Here is an 8,209-nt window from a genome sequence, read left to right as displayed (position 1 = left end):
GAAAGAAAGAAAGAAAGAAAGAAAGAAAGAAAGAAAGAAAGAAAGAAGAAGAAACATAATCATCATGGTACAGTGTAGAAGAGTTTTGGGTATGGAACACCTGAACTTAAATTCCATCTCTGTTATACTTGCTATGTGACATTGGTTAAATCAATTAATTTCTCATTACCCCAGGTAACTTTTTAAGATTATCATTTATTAGGCATTATGTTCTGTATTCGCAGGAGATTTTTCCCCATTGAGAGTTCCCTACCAGAATGAAATCACAGGTTCATACATCAAATTCCAATCCACGTATTTGATTTGAGTTAGCCTGAGGGCGTAACAGGACTGAAATCTCTTTTCCTATGTTATGGAGACAAATATATATGAGACGAATTCCAATAAGGAAAATTCTATGTAAGAGCAAAACAAGCTTTAATATGATAACCCAGGAAAAATAAATCTTAGGTGGGTACAAAAAGAATTTAGAGCAAAAGATCTAAGATTCAATCTAGCCCATGTTAAGTAGAGTTTCCTTTCAGGGACAGGAGTAACATGAGTTCTTAAAAAATACTTCTCCTTTCCTCCTTAAAAAAATGTAAAAGAATAGCTACAAAATTTACCACTTGTATGACCTTGGACAAGGAACTAAATCTATCCTGACCTCATTTTCCTTAACTGAAAAAGAAGGGGTTTAGTTGCTTGCCTTCAGTTCCAAAGCCACATTTATTTAATCCTCTGCTATTAAAAACAGCCTTTAGTAACACAAAATCTTCTGCTACTTCTTTTTCACTCTCTCATCTCTTACTCTATCCTCTAAGTAAGAAGTGATTTTCTATCATCTATGGGGCTTTAGAATTCCTTCCAAACATTTTGTTGTCTCTCTCATTTTCAGTTTTTCCCAGTGTACCGACTATGTCCCTGCAGCTAATGAATAGTTCTGGGTCTCCCCATCCTTAAAACCCTTCACTTGACTCAAGTCATACACTCAAGCTGTAGTCTTTTATCTCTGCTCCATTTCAATGTTACTAAATAGAATGGGCAGCTCTTATTCCTTCTGTTTCCCTACTACCAACTCACTTATTAATCAGGTTTCCCAAACCATTCTTACATTGAAACTGCACTCTCTAATGATATCTTAATTCTAAAATCTGGTGCTCTTTCCTTTATTCTCTCCCTCCTGGACCCCTCTTTGATACTATTGACTTTCCCTTATTCCTGCTTCTTGTCTCCTTCCTTGGCTTCTATGACACTATTCTTTCTTGCTTCTTTTCTTGGATTTCTATCTTTTTAATCTCTTCTGCCATGTGTCAACCATTTCCTCATGGTTCTTAAGTGTGAGGGTCCCAGAGATATTTTGTATCATCTCCATTGACATGATAAATTGGCTGCATTACATTTGTACTGGTGAGGTATACTTTTTGATATGGAGGTCTATCTATATAGAAATACACACACACATATATAATATTTTCCTGAAATACAATCATACAACTTTTAGATTCGATCTAGAACATTACTAGAATACCAGTCAACCTTACCTATGAACTGTACTCATCATGGCTCTACTCATTCCCCATTTCCCCTTCACAATCCACCCTCTTTCATTAATCTGTTACAATATCTCAGGTATTCTCTGTTAACAACAACTGGAGAAACAAAGAAATAAAGTTCCTCTTATTTAGTGAGGTATATTATTGGGGATTTCAATCTCAATATCTCTGGCATATCCAGGTAAAGTAAGTTCCTTCTACAATCTGTGCCCTACACAAATGCTAAAATATTGTATTAAAGTTGTATTGTATCAAAGTCTAGCCACATCATTGACCTGTTCAAAAATCACTGGCAATCTCCTATCATCTCTAATACAACTCTCAGTCTGACATTTAAAACCCATTACAACCTATAGTCACCTACCTTTTGAGTCTTATTTCATATTTGTCCTTTCCACATACTCCATGTTCTAGACAAATTGTACTATCAGCTACACTCCAAACTCAACACATTATCTCTTACCTCTGTGCATTTTTTCTAACTGGTGTTCCATTTTTAGAATTCATTTCCTCTTCATTTCTGCCTTTCAGAATCATTATCTTAACTACACTGTATGGTCCACCTCTTCTGTGAAGTCCTTTCTCACTCCCTCCTTCTCTCTTCAAATTACTTTGTATTTACTTAAATATGTATATGGTAAATGTCATGTTAATAGAATGCCAACTTCTTGAAGGTAAGCTATATTTTTCTTTCCTTAATTTTAAACCATTCTTTGTTAAACTATTTATTTTTCATTTTCAACATTCACCTGTATGAGATTTTGAGTTCAAAATTTCTCCACCCCCTCCTCCTCCCACCTCCCCATGACAGCATGTGATCTAATATAGGACATGTATGTAAAATCATATAAAACATATTTCCATATTAGCCATGTTGTAAAGGAGAATGAAAACCAAAGGGGGGAAAAACACAAGAAAGAAAATGAAAACCAAAAAAGGAAAAAAAAATGCTTTGATCTACATATAAACTGCAAAATTATTTCTCTGGATGTGGATAACATTTTCCATCGCCAGGCTTTTGGAATTGTCTTTGATAATTGCATTGCTGAAAAGACCTAATTTCATCAAAGGTTGCCATTGCACAATGTTGCTTTTACTGTGTACATTGCTTTCCTGGTTGTGCTCAATTTAGCATTAGTCCATGTTAAGTCTTTCTAGATTTTTCTGAAGTCCCCCTGATCATCACTTCTTATGGAACAAGAATATTCCATTATGTTCATGTACCACAAATTATTCAACCATTGTCTAATTGATGATCATCCCCTCAATATCCAATTCTTGTCCACCACAAAAAGAACTGTTATAAATATTTTTGTACATATTGTTCCTTTTCCTATTTTTTGTACTCTTTGGGATATAGATTTAGAGGGGGTATTGTTAAATCATAGTACATGAACATTTCATTATCTTTTGTGTGTAGTTCCAAATTGCCCTCCAAATGGTTGAATCAGTTCACAACTCCACCAACAATGTATTAGAGTTCCATTTTTTCCCCATATCTTCTCCAAAATTTATCATATTTTATTTTGTCATGTTGGCCAATCAGATAGGTGTGATTTGTTGTTTTGATTTCCAATTCTCCAATCAATAGTGCTTGAGATCATTTTTATGACTGTAGATAGCTTTAATTTCTTCTTCTGAAAACTGTCTCTTCATATCCTTTGACCATTTATCAACTGAGGAATGACTTGTATTCTTATAAATTTGACTCAATTCTATATTATTTTAGAAAGGATACCTTTACATTTCTGATTGATCCTGAACAGTCATTTTAACTTGATATTCATATATAACACTAACATTAGTTACTGTCCCTTTAAAAACCAAGTTGCCCAAGTATCAAAAAATCAATAATGACTAGTAAGGAAAATAGTTTAACAGAAAAAATCATGTGAAACACTGATGGAATCACAGGGTCTTTATCTTTAAATATTTCTGCTCTGACTACTGAAGCAAAGTTTACCAGGCAGCATGCTTAAAAGGATGGTCATATATGCACATGAAATGTATTTTTGATCTTTCAAAAACTTTTGTTTTTATATCACTTTCAATCTCAAATAATTCCCTTCTCTTTTTCCTACCTACAAAACCATCCTGTTCAACAAAGAATGAAAGGGAAGTATGCAAAAGAAATAAAGAAATTATGCAAGATGAATCAACATGTCAGTTGTTTGTGACAGACTGTATAATATTCCACGTCGATCATCCTTCACCTCTGCAAAGAAATAGTGTATTTGGGCATTTTTTCAGTGTTTCATTATGTGGGCATTATGTTGGCATATTTGGTAAGCACAATGTATTCATTTTTTTCCTTTCCATTTATACTATGAGTTATTGTATATACTATTTTCTGGGTCTACTTACTTCATTATGCATCATTTCATATATTTCTTCCAAATCTTTGAATTCTATGTATTTGTCACTTCTTATATTGACATAATATCCCATTACAATCATGCACAACAATTTGTTTAGGCAGGTACAAACAGATGGGTTTTCACCTTTATCTATCTATCTATCTATCTATCTATCTATCTATCTATCTATCTCTATCTATCTATCTATCTATCTATCTATCTATCTATCTATCTATCTATCTATCTATCTATTTTATATGCTTCCAATTGTACAAGCCTGGAGTCATGAGGATTAAACCTAGCTCTGAGTCTGAGGTCAAAAAATTCTAAGGGTGTGTGGGCAAACATTGAAACTCATGGAATAGAATCTCGGAGGAAGCTAGTGCTTTTCTTTGTAGAATTGGTCAAATGGAAAACTATGCCTTAAAAAGCTAACTGAAGAAAATAATTCCTTAAAAGTTAGAATTGGGCAAATGAAAGCTAATGAGTCTATAAAATATCTTGAATCATCCAAAAATAATGAAAAATAAAAAAATAGAATAAAATGTGAAAAATCTTATATGAAAAATAACTGATCTGGGAAACAGATCCAAGAGAGATCATTTAAAAATTATTGGACTACCTGAAGGCCATTATCAAAAAAAGATGCTGTACAGTATCTTTCAAGAAATCACCAAGGAAAACTGCCCTGAGGTCCTCTAGAGCCAGAGAGTAAAATAGTCTTTGAAAGTTCCAACAATCTCCTCCTGGAATAGATCTCAAAATGAAAAGTCCAATGAATATTGTAGTTAAATTCCAGAATTATCAATTCAGGGAGAAAATACTGTAAGCAGCCAGAGAGAAAATATTCAAATATCAAGGAGCCACAGACAGGATTACACAGGACTTAGCAGCTTCTACCAAATGACTTGGAATATTATATTCTTTTTATTTTTATTATTTTTTTTATTTTGCTTTTTGGAGGACAATTGGTGTTAAGTAGCTTGCCCAAGGTTACACAGCTAGTTTGTGTGTGTGTGTGTGTGTGTGTATTAATTGTCTGAGGCCGGAACTGAACTTGGGTCCTCCTGACTCTGGGCCTGGCACTTTATTCACTGTGCCACCTAGCCACCCAGAAATATTATATTCTGTAAGACAAAGAAGCTTGTATTATAACCAAAATCAATTACCCAACAAAATTTAGCATAGACTTTCAGGAAAGAAAATGCACATTCACTGAAATAGAGGATTTCCAAAACTTCCTGATTAAAAGACTACAATTCAACAGGAAATTTGATCTTCAGTTACAAGATACAAAAGATGCATGAAAAGGTAAACAAGAAAAAAATTATTCAGTAAGATTATACTGATTATATCCTCCCATGGAAAATGATACTTTTACCTCTTGACAATTCATCTGTATTATGGCTTTTAGAAGGAGCCAGAGCCAGAGGGTGTGGGTATAAGTTGACTTTGATGTGATGTTATAAAAAAAAAAGCAAGGGATGAAAAAAGGGTTACACTGGTTGAAGAAGAAAGGTGGAGGCAGAATATATTAAACTACAACACATGAAGAAGTGAAAAGGGTCTATTACAGTAGAGGGAAAGAAGGGAGCAGATGAGCATGGTTTGAATCTTGCTCGAATTGAAATTGATTCAAAGAGGGACTAACATAAATACTAAGTTAGGTACAGAAATTTATCTTACCCTTTTGGGAAGTAAGAAAGGAAAGGGGAAAGAAAAGAGAGGTGATAAAAGGGAAGACAGATTGAGAGAGGTGGTGCTCAGAAGCAAACACTGGTGAGGATGGGACAAGATGAAAGGAAAGAGAAAAGTATAAATAGGGGGAAATATGATGGAATGAACAACATAGCTAGTAATCACAGTAGTGAATGTGAATGTTATGAATTCTCCAATAAAATAAAAGCAGATAGAGTGAATTAAAAACTAGGACTCTATAATGTGCATAGAGTGAATTAAAAACTAGGACTCTATAATGTGTTATTTGCAAGAGACTCATAATGAACAGAGAGATACACAAAGAATAAAGGTAAAAGGCTGAAACAGAATGCATTATGCTTCTGCTGAAGTAAAAAAAAGGCAGTGGTAACAATCATGATCTCAGACAAAGCAAAAGAAAAAAATAGATATAATCAAAAGAGTTAAAGAAGGAAACTACACTGATAAGAGGTACCATAGACAAAGAAGTAATATCAATACTAAACATATATGCACCAAATCATATAGCATTCAAATTCTTAGAGAAATTATGTGACTTACAGGAAGAAGTAGACACCAAAACTATACCAGTGGAGGACTTCAATCACACTCTCTCAGAACTACATAAATCTAATGACAAAATAAAGAATAAAGAAGTTAAGGAGGTCTATAGAATTTTATAAAAAGGTGCACATGACAGACCTCTGGAGAAAATTGAACGGGGATAGAAAGTAATATATCTTTTACTCACCAGTACATGGATACAAATGTATTATGTTTATGACCATGCATTAGGGAATACAAACTTCATAAATAAATGCAGAAAAACAGAAATATTAAATACATTATTTTCAAATCACATTGCAATAAAAAAATTATTTGTAATAAAGACTCCAGGAAAATAGACTAAAATCAACTGGAAAGTAAATAATTTAATCCTAAAGTATCAGTGGGTCAACCAAATCATAGAAAGAGTCAATAATTTCATCAAATAAAGTAATAGTAATGAGACAATGTACACAAACTGATGAGATGCACCCAAAGTGGTTCTTAAGGGAAATTTTATATCTCTAAATGCTTACATTAATATAATACAGAAAGAGGAGATCAATGAATTGGGTGTGCAATTAAAATAAGTTAGGAAATGAAGAAATTAATAACACCCATCTAAATAACAAATTAGAAATTCTGAGAATCAAAGGAGAGATTAATAAAACTGAAATTAAAGAAAACTGTTATAATAATAAATAAAGCTAAGAGCTGATTTTTATGAAAAAAAACCACTTGTGGCTAAATTGATGTGGAAAAAAGAAAGAAGAAACAAAATTATCACTAACAAAGATGAAAAAGGCGAATACTTCACCAATAAAGAAGAAAGTAAAGCAATAATTTGTAGAATTTTTGCTCAATTATATGCCAATAAATCTGACAAACTAAGTGAAATGAATATCTGCAAAATGTAAATTGTCCATATTGATAGAAGAGGAAATAAACATGCTTAAATATCCCCATTTTAGAAAAGAAATTGAAAATCCATTAATAAAATCCTTAAGAAAAAATCTGCAGGGCCAGATGGATTTACAAGTGAATTCTACCAAATATTCAAACAACAATTAATTCTAATACTATACAAACTACTTGGAAAAATAGGTGAAGGAGGAATTCTACCGAATTCCTTTTATGACTCAAATATGGTGCTGTTACCTAAACTCGGAAGATTCAAAGCAGAGAAAAAAAATTATCAACCAATTTCCCTAGTGAATATGGATGCAAATTTTTTAGAGAAAATGCTAACAAAGAGATTTTACAGCAATTCATGTTGAGAATACTCTGCTATGACCAAGTAGGATTCATGCCAGGAATGTATGGCTGGTTCAATATTCAGAAAACTATGAGTATAATTGACGAAATCAAGAGCAAAACTAACAGAAATCATGTGATATTGTCAATAGATACAGAAAAAGCTATTTACAAAATACAAAAAGCATTCCTATTAAAAACACTATATAGCATAGGAATAAATGGTGGTTTTTTTTTAATTTTTCTTTTCTTTTATATTTATTTTTTAAATGCTTTATAACTTCTGATTTACATCATTCATTACCTCCAGATTCTGAGTTACAAATTTTCTCCTCGTTTTTCCCCTACCCACCACTCCCAAAATAGCAGTCCCACAGAGTATCACCTCCTCCAATCTGCTCTCTCCCATATTTTATCTCATACCCCTTTCAACTTTTCCAGTGGATCTCTATGCCTCAGTGCCTGTATATCTTGTTTCCCAATTACATGTAAGATGGTATTAATAATAGTACACACACACACACACACACACACACATATATATATATATATATATACATTTGAATATTTGATGTTAAAACTTTCAATTCCAGATTCATTCCCTTCCTTCTTTGTCACCCACCCTTACTGAGAAGATAAGCAGAGCAGTATAGGATGTACATGTGTGGCTAATGCAAAAAAAATAACGTAGTAGATATATTGTAAAGGATTGAATATATTTTCCTCCCTCCAATCCCACCTCCCACTTGTTCTATTCTCTACTTTAATCCCCTCCCTTTTCAAAAGTGGCTGCTTCCAACTTCCCTCCCCCCCCAGCCT

Source organism: Petaurus breviceps, unplaced genomic scaffold (genome assembly GCF_028583685.1).
Source record: "Petaurus breviceps papuanus isolate PSGF00001 unplaced genomic scaffold, PetGlider_PUasm1.0 126, whole genome shotgun sequence".
In the NCBI taxonomy this organism is placed as follows: domain Eukaryota; kingdom Metazoa; phylum Chordata; class Mammalia; order Diprotodontia; family Petauridae; genus Petaurus; species Petaurus breviceps.
The sequence above is the reverse complement of the archived record's forward strand: the minus strand, read 5'-3'. Positions refer to the sequence as shown.